Source organism: Magallana gigas, chromosome 1 (assembly GCF_963853765.1).
Source record: "Magallana gigas chromosome 1, xbMagGiga1.1, whole genome shotgun sequence".
Taxonomy (NCBI): Eukaryota; Metazoa; Mollusca; class Bivalvia; order Ostreida; family Ostreidae; genus Magallana; species Magallana gigas.
This window is the reverse complement of record NC_088853.1, coordinates 23,903,310-23,918,139: the sequence shown is the minus strand read 5'-3', so window position 1 is coordinate 23,918,139 and position 14,830 is coordinate 23,903,310. Positions and strand designations below refer to the sequence as shown.

General features: G+C 33.5%; 2 long non-coding RNA genes across 2 annotated transcripts; both read left to right on the top strand.

Moving 5' to 3' along the window:
* The first annotated feature begins 3,942 nt into the window (after positions 1-3,942).
* On the top strand, positions 3,943-6,837 carry LOC136276561 (uncharacterized). The gene is made up of 2 exons (XR_010715076.1): positions 3,943-4,274; positions 6,540-6,837. It is a non-coding gene; the product is annotated as an uncharacterized lncRNA (long non-coding RNA).
* A 3,984-nt stretch (positions 6,838-10,821) lies between these two features.
* LOC136273535 (uncharacterized) lies at positions 10,822-14,248 on the top strand. The gene is made up of 2 exons (XR_010711693.1): positions 10,822-11,458; positions 13,950-14,248. It is a non-coding gene; the product is annotated as an uncharacterized lncRNA (long non-coding RNA).
* Positions 14,249-14,830: the final 582 nt, after the last annotated feature.

Sequence of the window (14,830 nt, the reverse complement as noted above, 5' to 3'; positions counted from 1 at the left end):
TAAATTAGAATTATATGTTTTAAGCAGCATAGCTATATTATGTAGCAAATTATGTGGTGTTTAAGTGAATATGTATTTATAGATCGATTACATACCTTGTTAACAAGAAGTTACACAATCTCTGACTGTCTGGTACGTGTGCGTGTGACTGATCCTGCTATGGTGACATCTGAATAAGAAATGAAAAAAAACAATATCAGAGTTACTTCCCGTTCATCGTTATCCCCGTTATCAGGCAGTTTGTTGTCCTTGCAATGTTGCGAGCTTGAGTCCATTTGTGGCAGCGGGACACAAGACCGCTGACATTGTAAGGATAGCAGTTTGATTGAAATCCCCATTTTTTTTAGCAGTCTGGTTGCATATTGCAAATTTTTATCGCTAGATTTTTTTGCCGTTATTTTCTTTACCTTTTTTAAGAATGATAATACAGTGCGAACATTTTAAAGCGTCTTTAGTATATCGCATTTCAAGAGCATGAAATACATGGGAGAGGGAATGGTCCATGTACTTTTATTTTGTACATAAATACAATTGAAGATTATGACTAAACCCCCACACTGTAACTATTGCAAGTGACAGATAGGAAGATTCTTGTGGGATTGTTTCAAGTTACAGCTTCACAGAATTCCTTGATATACATCCTTTATTTTATTAAATTTTGCAGCGTATCGGCATATACAATGAACATGATTAAACATAGAAATATACAAAATATGAAAAAGAAAGAAATGTGGTGTTCACGTTTTGGAGGATAAAACTCAGTGTGAGTGTGTATCAACATATACTAGACTTTACTACACGCACAGGTTGACATTGCATGTCATGATATCGGACATTTACGTGACCGTATTGTTGACATTAATATACCAAGCTTTAAGCCAACAATAATGCTACAGACCCTGAAACGTGCTACTACACCTCTAAAACGAACCGAACCGTTCCGTGCAAGAAACGAACCGTACCGTTCACAAAACGAAACGTACCGTTCACAAAGCGTACCGTACCGTTCACAAAACGAAACGTACCCTTCACAAAGCGAACCGTACCGTTCACAAAACGAACCGTACCGTGCAAAAAGCGTGCAAGATAATTTATGCAAGACCTGCCTCCAGACGGACAAAAAAGCGGACCGTACCGTGCAATAAGCGTGCAACTTCCAGATACGGCTTATTGACCTAATGTCTTTCGATGAATACGGACGGAGATTATCGCTGACCAGATAAGTTCAATATTTTGCTAGATTTTTTCATACGGGATTAGATAACAAATACTTAGATTTAAAACTGTTATTCTTAAGAGAGCAGTTACAAAAATATTCTAATTTAATTTCCTTTCTTAGACCGTAATCAATTCTTTGGTTTTCGACAAAACTTGCATCGCCGATTTCTGAAACATTGTAAACTATTAATGTTCAAACAATTCGTGGTTATAATTTTTTGTGATCTGAAATCGTAAATGGGTACATTTTAATTTACTTGTTCTTAGATAAATTCAAATTAGTTTACCAAATATATTTATTCATCAATTGATATATTATCAAATTTCGAATCAATTTAAGTCATGTGCTTTTTTTCTAAACAGACGTGATGTTGTAACTGATGATCCGATTAAAATGTTGGGAGCTTGCCTTAACGTCTTATTTTCTGTTATCGGAAAAATCCCTTTTGATAAACACCTTTTAATTTGTTAATTAATTTACAACTAAACTTTAAACCAATTAAAAATGAGAAAAGAAAACGTTTCAGATCATGTTTTTAAATACATGTGGATGTGCTGTAGTAAATGACAACCACATATTACCGGTGACTCGAATGATTTGTAGTTTAGCTATTTATGTAGCAATAAATAAACAAAAATTCACTCATATAATGAATTATAGATAATTAAAATATATGTACACAATCGTATTTAGTTAAATGCAAGCATTGAACGAAAAAAAAGTACACGCATTCCATAGAATAACTTTCAGCTTTATTTCCCGCATTGCTGGTAATGGCGTCGTAATTTCTCATGAACAAAAATCACTCGTGCGATACATGTGTACAGAAGCTGATCAGGAACACAACAGCGTCTTTCATCTTGGGTTCTATACACAACAGGTGCTATTGTCTCATTTTTACAACTAACTCTGTATATTTGGACGCGTAAACAGGTGTGCATGAGATGCCGGTATTCACACCTTTCCACGGACACCTGTTAGGTAACTCATCACAATCTGTCGTGTGTATAGTCTGAATATATCTTATTTCTACTTTGTTAGTTTCATGGATTTTATTAATCTCTAAAAAACAAAAGAACTGTCTGTAAATATGTACACAAACAACTACACCTAAGACTATCGGCGCGTGGATCCGAGGAACAATTCAGCGACCCTATGTACATGCGAGATTTTCACAAATATTAACTTGCGATAAAAATATCATTTACCGGGTACATTAATTAACCAAAAAACTGATAAATTACATTGTAAATAGTTGAGTGAGATAATAACATTTTGAAAGTATATGTAATCACAAACACAGCTCTTTTTAAAAAATATCATTTACCGGGTACATTAATTAACCAAAAAACTGATAAATTACATTGTAAATAGTTGAGTGAGATAATAACATTTTGAAAGTATATGTAATCACAAATACAGCTCTTTTTAAATTTACTTTCAATCTAATATGTGTGTTGTGAAATAGCGTCGAAATTTTAACCGTCGAGCTCAATCTGAATACATCGTACAAACTTTTAGTCATTATGTTGAAATCGTTGTGAAAACCATGAGTCTAAAATAAATGAATTCAATTCATATAAATAAAAATTTAATAATTCCAAATTGTTTGCACACAATTACATATACTCTCAGAGAGAGAGAGAGAGAGAGAGAGAGAGAGAGAGAGAGAGAGAGAGAGAGAGAGAGAGAGAGAGAGAGAGACTTCGTGATTATATAACTCATGTACTGGCGATCAGAGTCTTTTTCCCTCGCTGTCGTATTATTTTTGTTACTAGATAATTAGGGTTTTCCGTTTTTCAACGGAAAACCCTTCTGTTATTCTACTGTTTCTTATTATTAGGGTTTTCCGTTTTTCAACGGAAAACCCTTCTGTTATTCTACTGTTTCTTATTATTATTTTTTTTTCCCGCAAATTTTGTGCACGAGATTTCTCGAATATTTTTTGTCTGATTGCTATGAAACTTTCAGGGTATGTAGATGATATTAATATCTCTAGACTTTTTTTCAAATTTTTAAAATTCACTACCGGTTATGAGTTATTGCCCTTTAATTGAAAATTGGGGGGTCTTTTGTCCAGAGTTGATCTCGGGAACTACAGATGATAAATGCATGAAATTTGGCGAAATTGTCGGTAACATTTTATAGTTTTGCTGGCATGAAAATTTTGGTAATTTCTTTGTTAGTTTTTGAGCTATTTGTCGCCAGAGTTTAAGATTGTTTAGGGGCTGACATTTTGTTGCTTTTTGTATTATAACCTTTAAACTAAAAATATTTTGTTAATACATATAGAACAAAAGTGGTTTAGAATAACGAGAGCTTTCATTTAAAATTAAGAAAACAGGGCTGGCCCCTATAATTAGGGGTCAGCAGCTCATACACGTATTTTTCTGATAGCAAAAATCGTTATCATTTTATGAAAAAAAATTAATTCAGTTATTGTTAATATATTAAATAATGTCATTTGGTATCAAATTAAACAAGTTCTGTGCTATATTTTTTTTCAAATTTCATAAAACAAATATGTGAGAATCGTACATGAACGAGTTAATATGTCTACATAGACACACAAGCGAACAAATGCCACATTAAGGCCCAGGCATTTACTGCATTACGTTGTGTTGCGTCTTAGATAAATTGTTGTGATTCAATTTCATTTTTTTTATCTATATCATTTATGAATTCAATGAACACACATTATTACGTTCTATGTGCAACTATTTGTCGGGGCGCCCCTGTTTGTAACCCCCGCGCGCGCCGAATGTAAACAGTAACGAACGGCATTGTAGAAAAGAGAGAGCCGTAATGCAGAAGAGAAGTTGTGTATTCTTTCGGTGTACACATGCATTTTCAATTTACTGTGAAACATATGAACATGCACAGGGAACAATACTACATATTTGTTTAAGGAGGATATTTTTCTCGTGTGAATCGTTTACGAGGAAATTCTGACAGCCACACTTCTGTCGACGATCAGCCGTTGATAAGCTACGAGTAATAAAGGAGAAAAGATGGACATTAAAGTGTGTGATTTATGTGGATGTTACTGAAGAAGGTGAGGCTTTTACTCCTTTTAAAGTTTCTTGTTAACTGGTTAAAATTTAGTATATAGTATAGATGTACATGTAAGTACGTGCACACTGTTAGATGTTTTTGTTATGGTGTGGGTGTTTGTTTACTAACGTGTAATTTTTACATGTTTCATGGATGTTTAGACTCGCTCGAGGTTCATGGGGGACTGGAAAGGGTAACTTAATTTATCTATTTAAAAAATAACAGATTGTGAATTTTCAACTCAAAATTCAAAGCAGGGTCTAATTAGAAACATATCATATATTCTTGTACAGAAAACTCCAAATGTAGTCATGAATACCCTGTAGACATAACTTCAAGTAAATAAAATTGTATACTTCAGACTTCAGAATTAAAACATGACTTTAATATCTTTATGATGCCGATCATTGTATCATTAAAGAGGTTTAGCAGACCAACGGGTACCCGGTACATGTACTTGTACATGTAGGTTACAAGTTAGAACTATGCCTGCCATTCTACCATTTCACATAATTTTTCTTGTTTAGCAGTTATGATGTGTACTTAAATTGTCCTTGTTAATGTTTTAAATGTAATTTTTTATTCTCTTTTTTTAATCTGACTACTGGCAGTACTGGCGTGCGAGCAGTTCTCGCCGAGGACCATTTCTCGCTGGTGCACTGTTACATCGTATTTTCGTATATACGTAATTTTATGTGTTGATAAAATGACGTAACAATGCACTGGTGAGAAATGGTACTCGGCGAGAACTGATTGCACGCCAATATTGATTAATTACAGACAAAAACTGAAGGTTGCAAGTGTTATTTTTTATTGAACAACATTGTTTAAAATAATTCTTTATATATGTGACGATCAGACCAGTTTGAATACCAGTGCCAGATAGCTCAGTTGTTAGAGCACCTGACTAGAGATTCAGGGGGCCCAGGTTCAAATCCCGGTTTGGTCCTTCATTATTTCTCCCATCCTGTTACAATATTGGTGTTGTGACCAACCCTTGGAACTAACAGGTTAACTCGATCCTGCCAGGGATGATCTTCGAGGGTGAAGATCATTTAAGGGGGAGGAATGTGACGGTCAGACTGGTTTGAATACCGGTGCCAGATACATGTAGCTCAGTTGGTAGAGCACTTGACTAGAGATTCAGAGGGCCAGGTTCGAATCCCACTTTGTTCCGTCGTTATTTCTCCCATCTTTTACATATACATGTATATCAGATATATGACAGATGATTAAGAGTCATCACATGTTTTGCAAGATGCAAGATGCAAGATGCAATAAGTGTTAAAAACCTTTACTTTACAACAGAATACATTTAAGTGAATATTTATGTTCCTTGTTATTATTTGGACAGTGTCGCATAAACAATTTACCCGCTCCTAAAACACAAACTTTCTTTTTGTGGATTCAGCTTACCGCTGATTGGCTGCTGTTGCGGCAGACAAATAAGATATGCACGCACAAAACACAATGAACTTATCAGAGAATGAGTTGAGTTTATTTAAACTGTTGGAATTTGGGTATTTTTATTAAAAATGTATACTTGTGACAAAACATATATGTGGTACATACAGCTGTAGCTTTATGAAGAAAATTTTGGTTAGACCATTTATACCTATCATGCAAGTAAATGATATTTACAAAAAACTTGCAATTTATGGCGAACGAAATATACGGTAGTTTTATAAAGATTGACATACATGTAATGTACCACATTCTGTGAAAAATAATCTATTAAAAATTCTTCATTAAGTTTACTCATACATGTTTTATGCTTATTACACGTAGTATTGGTTTTAAAACATGTAATTTATAAGAAAATAAACAAAAACCCTCGCAAAATTTATTTGCAAAAAAAAAAAACAGTAGAATTGATAAAAAATGGTATACCAGAAGCTAATACCAGTACATGTACTTTGACGCTGTTCGGTGGGTAATATACGTTTGTAATTTACGGATTGAAATATTGACTGTTGCACTATAAGTACGGTAATAAACTCTCTCTCTCTCTCAAACTCTCTCTCTTTCTCAATTTGATAAGTGTTTATACCTATGAAAATTTTTTAATATTATATTATGACTTGATATGCAAATTTTTGATCTTGTACTGCCTAAATGTTATGTCATGTATTGGGATATGTCATACTTATTACACTGTATGGTCAGTGTATTTTTTACAGAAATACTATGCATATGTTAATGTAAACACAGCTATTACTAGTACATGTATGTAAACACAGCTAATTATTTTTTTTATTTATTTCAGCTCAAAACGGTTTCTTGTTACCACATGGCTTTTACCGGTACCTGTTGATTCTTGTGGGTCAGCTCCTGAGATTAACCTGTCACCTCTATCCACATGCATATTCCTTGTGTTCTACAGACTATTTACCGGTAATTCAAATTAAATCCGATAATGCATGAACAATAATGGAACTTGAAGAAAGCATCATGCCATGTTGTGGTTTGTGTTTGATAAGAAATTATGAAAACAAAATTAAGGCTGTTTAAAGAAATTCATAATTGCTGTGAAAATTTGTTTTTCAATAAAAGTATACAATTATGTTTCCTTTATTTTTTATTTCATAAAGATATTTTGATGTGTTTACATAATTGAACCCCCCCCCCCTCTATTTAATTGTCTGCATTAAGATTACATGTAGGATATGTAAATGTACATTTGACTTTGAAATAACATCTGCTATGATAATTACTTTTGAAATGAACAAGAAACAACCTATTTCTACCTTTCTAAGGTATATATGCATAAAAAAGTAGAAAAGCATGTCAAATTTGAACATTTTTCATTGAAATCAACTCTGTCTCCAGCTACCTAGGTGTGTTTGAATTTAATTCTAATTTAAGGCAGATGTCTAACTTGTAGGTTGTAACTTACTGTTTTAGCATGGTTAGAAGGAGACTAGAAATCAGAATAGATTAGATATTCACTAAATATGATTGTTAGCTTACTTTTTTCATGAAAACAAGAAATCACAAGCAGGACAGCTGTCTATTTGTTAATTAAAATGGTACAAATCATACAATAAACAAATAAAGATCAAATTTTAGAATCATTGATGATTGTTTTCAAATATGTGTGAGAAATTACTCAAGGAAATTGCCACACGTTTCATAAAATTAGGTAAAACATTTCAAACCATGACTTTTTATGAAAATCAAAAGATTGGGGGGTGGGGGGTATACATATAAGGGTATTTCTAAGTGATGTGAAGCTTTTATCATGATTATATCATGTAGGCATATGTTGTATTGAATAAGGTTTCTTTTTAAAGGTGGTTGAACAAAAGTTGACCTCTAAAAGGTCAGGTAAAGATGTTTTACTATGGAGAACCCTGTAAATCTGTGTTTACTAAAGGAAATTGGAAATGGTGGGTTCACTTAAATGGCCATATTTTTATGAAACCTCAATGGAATTGGCAATATGTGGTATTCTTTTTCTCAAAATTGCATTAGCTTTCTTATTCTAAGACAAACCGTCTTTTCATAAAAATGTTAGTGTACTAAGTTAAAGGTACAAGGAACAGTTTCGGATAAAGTACTGTCAAAATTTTTGTAAAATTGAGAGTGACTGTACTTGAAGGTTTATCATTGTTGCGTAGATTCATGAAATGAATTTTAATGATTATCAATAGTTAGAGGGATGTCTCTTGTTGGAATTGGTAAGCAATATTAAGGCTCCTAATTCTAAGTACATGAGAAGCAGACATAAATTGTGAAACTTGCGGCTATGACAGATATGTTGACTTTACAGTGAAATTGAAGGTTACAAACGGGAGGTTATATAACATGAAATGTAGGTGGATGGGATATTATATGCCGATTTAGTATTTACTGGGTATGAGGACAATAGCAAGTTTATTGTCCCCCAAGACAGCAACTATTTAATGAGGCAAAGCCAAAGGAAATAGTTGCTGTGGAGTGGGACAATAAACTTGCTATTGTCAGAATAGTCAGTTAATTGGTATTTCATTATACAGAAGAACACTTTTTTTGTCAGCGATGCAGAATTTCTTGATGATAAACAAATTAGAGTTAAATCAAACTTTGTATTTAATGCGGCGATCTTATTAGGTCAGAGGTGTTCAGAGTTTAAGGTGATATGGGACACTTCCATGTTGTGATGTATTGTTTATCGAAATATAAAACAATAAAATGAAGTGTAATTACATAAGTACATGTAGTTTCTTTTCAAAAATGGTCACCTAACTCCTTAGCACAGTGGGTTAGAGGGTTTACTAGGAACCTGTAAGTCATGAGTTCGAATCATGCTGGGGTTTTTACAATTTTTACCTTTTCAAATATTTTTAAAAGCTATTTTTTGGTTAAATATTGTAAAATTTGAAAATTCTAAACCGGTGAAAATTTTTCAATTATATAGTACATGTACTTTAATCCACATTAATATCGACAGATGTCCCATACCACCTTAAAAAGGAGGGAAATCAAATTCTGCTGATGAATAGTTTTGATGACTATTCACCATGGGCAGATAGCATGGATACTATTTTAAATTAGATAAAAAGGCATGTTTATGCGGGCGCCTTCTAGTGATCAATTTGTCCGTCTGTCCATCCAAGATGGCTTGACAGGAGCATAGCTTCTCTCCCCTTGGCCCAATCTGGCTCATACCTCATCCACAGGGTTCCTTTGGTTGAAGGATGTGCAGTGACCTTGAATCATGTTTTTAGGTATAAGGTTAAGGTCATAGCAGAATTATATCTCACAGAGTGTCTCTATGGTTAAACGATGTGCAGTGACCTTGCATGAAATTTCTAGGTAACGGGTGAAGATCATATCAGATCATGCAAAAATCCTTTTTTGAGAGCATGTATAATTTCTACTAACCCCTATTTGGCTCAGACTTCACATAAGCAGAGCTTTTGAGTAAAGGGTGAAAGGGTGTGTAGTGACCTTGAACCTATTTTCAGTGAAAAGAAACTGTGAAGGTCATAGCAGAATTATATTTTTAAAAATCCTTGTCCGGAGTATATCTTCTCTCCCTTTGCTCCATTCAGCGTCATACTTCACCCACATGATGCCTTTGATCAAAATATATGCCATGACCTCGAATGATATTTGTAGATGAAGAGTCAAGGTCATATCAGATCACACAAAAATCCATATTTTAAGAACATAGATATACTCTCATTTTAGCCCCTATTTGGCTAATATTTTACCTTTACAGAGTTTATTGGTTAATGGCGTGCAGTGACCTTGAACCAAGTATGTCAGTGTGAAGGTCATAGCAGATCTTTTTAAAATTAGTTTTAGACAGTAGATTATTTTCCAATTATGCTTAATCTTGGTCAGATTGAACAAATATGCATGTATGTTAGGGGGAATGAAATTGAATTTAAAGTTCTTTGCCAGCTGGAAAAATTTCAAGTTATAGGTCAAGGTCAAAGCAGAATTCTCTGAAATAACATAAGCGGGGCCCTTTGAAATGTTCACCATTTCAATGTTGTCTGGTTCATAGTAATTTTACATAAAAAATATTCACAGAGGTACAGTAAAGTAAACTTTACATCGATAAGTTTCTGACAATTAATGACGCAACGAGCACACAGTACGAAAGGTCAACCCTTTGAAAAGCAGTGAAGAGGAAAATTTGCTCAGAATTATGTTTTAAACAAAATTGATTTTTTACGTAAATTTTAATTTTGCATTCTGGGTTAAGAAAAAAGATGTTAGTTCAAGGAAAAGGAAACTTGTACCTAAAATGAAGTACAATGTGTTAAGTCGTACTTAAACACATTGTTTTTTTTTTGTTAAGTCGTTCTTGAAATGGTAAAGGGTTTTCGGTTAAGTCGTACTTAAAAACATTCGGATTATGTTAAGTTGTACCAAGAATCATTCGATATTTTTTATCTTTTTGTACTAAGGTTTCTTTGTTACTAGATTAAGAACTCTGCTTCTTAGACGTACTTCTAGCGTTGCTTTCGACATTAGCGGAAAACCCACTCGTTGCTTTGCAACGAGCTTTGCTCTAGTTATTATTATTTTTTTCCCGCAAATTTTGTGCACGAGATTTCTCGAAGATTTTTTGTCTGATTGCTATGAAACTTTCAGGGTATGTAGATGATATTAATATCTCAAGATGCTTTTTTCAAATTTTTAAAATTCACTTCCGGTTTTGAGTTATTGCCCTTTAATTAAAAATTGGGGGGTCTTTTGTCCAGAGTTGATCTCGGGAACTACAGATGATAGATGCATGAAATTTGGCTAAATTGTCGGTAACATTTTATAGTTTTGCTGGCATGAAAATTTTGGTAATTTCTTTGTTAATTTTTGAGCTATTTGTCGCCAAAGTTTAAGATTTTTTCGGGGTTGAAATTTTGTTGCTTTTTGTATTATAACCTTTAAACTAAAAATATTTTGTTAATACATATAGAACAAAAGTTGTTTAGAATAACGAGAGCTTTCATTTAAAATTAAGAAAACAGGGCTGGTCCTTATAATTAGGGGTCAGCAGCTCATACACGTATTTTTCTGATAGCAAAAATCGTTATCATTTTATGAAAAAAAATTAATTCAGTTATTGTTAATATATTAAATAATGTCATTTGGTATCAAATTAAACAAGTTCTGTGCTATATTTTTTTTTTCAAATTTCATAAAACAAATATGTGAGAATCGTACATGAACGAGTTAATATGTCTACATAGACACACAAGCGAACAAATGTCACATTAAGGCCCAGGCATTGACTGCATTACGTTGTGTTGCGTCTTAGATAAATTGTTGTGATACAATTTCATTTTTTTCATTTATATCATTTATGAATTCAATGAACACACATTATTTAAACGTTCTATGTGCAACTATTTGTCGGGGCGCCCCTGTTTGTAACCCCCGCGCGCGCGCCGAATGTAAACAGTAACGAACGGCATTGTTGTAGAAAAGAGAGAGCCGTAATGCAGAAGAGAAGTTGTGTATTCTTTCGGTGTACACATGCATTTTCAATTTACTGTGAAACATATGAACATGCACAGGGAACAATACTACATATTTGTTTAAGGAGGATATTTTTCTCGTGTGAATCGTTTACGAGGAAATTCTGACAGCCACACTTCTGTCGACGATCAGCCGTTGATAAGCTACGAGTAATAAAGGAGAAAAGATGGACATTAAAGTGTGTGATTTATGTGGATGTTACTGAAGAAGGTGAGGCTTTTACTCCTTTTAAAGTTTCTTGTTAACTGGTTAAAATTTAGTACAGTATATAGTATAGATGTACATGTAAGTACGTGCACACTGTTAGATGTTTTTGTTATGGTGTGGGTGTTTGTTTACTAACGTGTAATTTTTACATGTTTCATGGATGTTTAGACTCGCTCGAGGTTCATGTGGGACTGGAAAGGGTAACTGAATTTATCTATTTAAAAAAATAACAGATTGTGAATTTTTAGCTCAAAATTCAAAGCAGGGTCTAATTAGAAACATATCATATATTCTTGTGCAGAAGACTCCAAATGTAGTCATGAATACCCTGTAGACATAACTTCAAGTAAATAAAATTGTATACTTCAGAGTTAAAACATGACTTTAATATCTTTATGATGCTGATCATTGTATCATTAAAGAGGTTCAGCAGACCAACGGGTACCCGGTACATGTACTTGTACAAGTAGGTTACAAGTTAGAACTATGCCTACCATTCTACCAGTTCACATAATTTTTCTTGTTTAGTTTAGCAGTTATGATTGAGTTAAATTGTCCTTGTTAATGTTTTAAATGTAATTTTTTATTCTCTTTTTTTAATCTGACTACTGGCAGTACTGGCGTGCAAGCAGTTCTCGCAGAGGACCATTTCTCGCTGGTGCACTGTTACATCATATTTTCGTATATAATTTTATGTGTTGATAAAATGACGTAACAATGCACTGGTGAGAAATGGTACACGGCGAGAACTGATTGCACGCCAATATTGATTAATTACAGACAAAAACTGAAGGTTGCGAGAGTTATTTTTTATTGAACAACATTTTTTAAAATAATTCTATATATATGTGACGATCAGACCCGTTTAAATACCAGTGCCAGATAGCTCAGTTGGTAGAGCACCTGACTAGAGATTCAGGGGGCCCAGGTTCAAATCCGGTTTGGTCCTTCATTATTTCTCCCATCCTGTTACAATATTGGTGTTGTGACCAACCCCTGGAACTAACAGGTTAACTCGATCCTGCCAGGGATGATCTTCGAGGGTGAAGATCATTTAAGGGGGAGGAATGTGACGGTCAGACTGGTTTGAATACCGGTGCCAGATACATGTAGCTCAGTTGGTAGAGCACCTGACTAGAGATTCAGGGGGCCCAGGTTCAAATCCGGTTTGGTCCTTCATTATTTCTCCCATCCTGTTACAATATTGGTGTTGTGACCAACCCCTGGAACTAACAGGTTAACTCGATCCTGCCAGGGATGATCTTCGAGGGTGAAGATCATTTAAGGGGGAGGAATGTGACGGTCAGACTGGTTTGAATACCGGTGCCAGATACATGTAGCTCAGTTGGTAGAGCACTTGACTAGAGATTGAGAGGGCCAGGTTCGAATCCCACTTTGTTCCGTCGTTATTTCTCCCATCTTTTACATATACATGCATATCAGATATATGACAGATGATTAAGGTCATCACATGTTTTGCAAGATGCAATAAGTGTTAAAAACCTTTACTTTACAACAGAATACATTTAAGTGAATATTTATGTTTCTTGTTATTATTTGGTGTGGTTTTCTTGACAGTGTCGCATAAACAATTTACCCGCTCCTAAAACACAAACTTTCTTTTTGTGGATTCAGCTTACCGCTGATTGGCTGCTGTTGCAGCAGACAAATAAGATATGCACGCACAAAACACAATGAACTTATCAGAGAAGGAGTTGAGTTTATTTAAACTGTTGGAATTTGGGTATTTTTTTTAAAAAGGTATACTTGTGACAAAACATATATGTGGTACATACAGCTGTAGCTTTATGAAGAAAATTTTGGTTAGACCATATATACCTATCATGCAAGTAAATGATATTTACAAAAAACTTGCAATTTATGGCGAACGAAATATACGGTAGTTTTATAAAGATTGACATACATGTAATGTACCACATTCTGTGAAAAATAATCTATTACAAATTCTTCATTAAGTTTACTCATACATGTTTTATGCTTATTACACGTAATATTGTTTTTGAAACATGTAATTTATAAGAAAATAAACAAAAACCCTCGCTAAATTTATTTGCAAAAAAAAAAAAACACAGTAGAATTGATAAAAAATGGTATACCAGAAGCTAATACCAGTACATGTACTTTGACGCTGTTCGGTGGGTAATATTCGTTTGTAATTTACTAATTGAAATATTGACTGTTGCACTACAAGTACGGTAATAAACTCTCTCTCTCTCTCAAACTCTCTCTCTTTCTCAATTTGATAAGTGTTTATACCTATGAAATTTTTTTAATATTATATTATGACTTGATATGCAAATTTTTGATCTTGTACTGCCTAAATGTTACGTCATGTATTGGGAAATGTCATACTTATTACACTGCATGGTCAGTGTATTTTTTACAGAAATACTATGCATATGTTAATGTAAACACAGCTATGACTAGTACATGTATGTAAACACAGCTAATTATTTTTTTTTATTTATTTCAGCTCAAAACAGACTCTTGTTACCACATGGCTTTTACCGGTACCTGTTGATTCTTGTGGGTCAGCTCCTGAGATTAACCTGTCACCTCTATCCACATGCATATTCCTTGTGTTCTACAGACTATTTACCGGTAATTCAAATTAAATCCGATAATGCATGAACAATAATGGAACTTGAAGAAAGCATCATGCCATGTTGTGGTTTGTGTTTGATAAGAAATTATGAAAACAAAATTAAGGCTGTTTAAAGAAATTCATAATTGCTGTGAAAATTTGTTTTTCAATAAAAGTATACAATTATGTTTCCTTTATTTTTTATTTCATAAAGATATTTTGATGTGTTTACATAATTGAAACCCCCCCCCCCCCCCCTCTATTTAATTGTCTGCATTAAGATTACATGTAGGATATGTGAATGTACATTTGACTTTGAAATAACATCTGCTATGATAATTACTTTTGAAATGAACAAGAAACAACCTATTTCTACCTTTCTAAGGTATATATGCAGAAAAAAGGAGAAAAACATGTCAAATTTGAACATATTTCATTGAAATCAACTCTGTCTCCAGCTACCTGGGTGTGTTTGAATTTAATTCTAATTTAAGGCAGATGTCTAACTTGTAGGTTGTAACTTACTGTTTTAGCATGGTTAGAAGGAGACTAGAAATCAGAATAGATTAGATATTCACTAAATATGATTGTTAGCTTACTTTTTTCATGAAAACAAGAAATCACAAGCAGGACAGCTGTCTATTTGTTAATTAAAATGGTACAAATCATACAATAAACAAATAAAGATCAAATTTTAGAATCATTGATGATTGTTTTCAAATATGTGTGAGATATTACTCAAGGAAACTGCCACACGTTTCATAAAATTA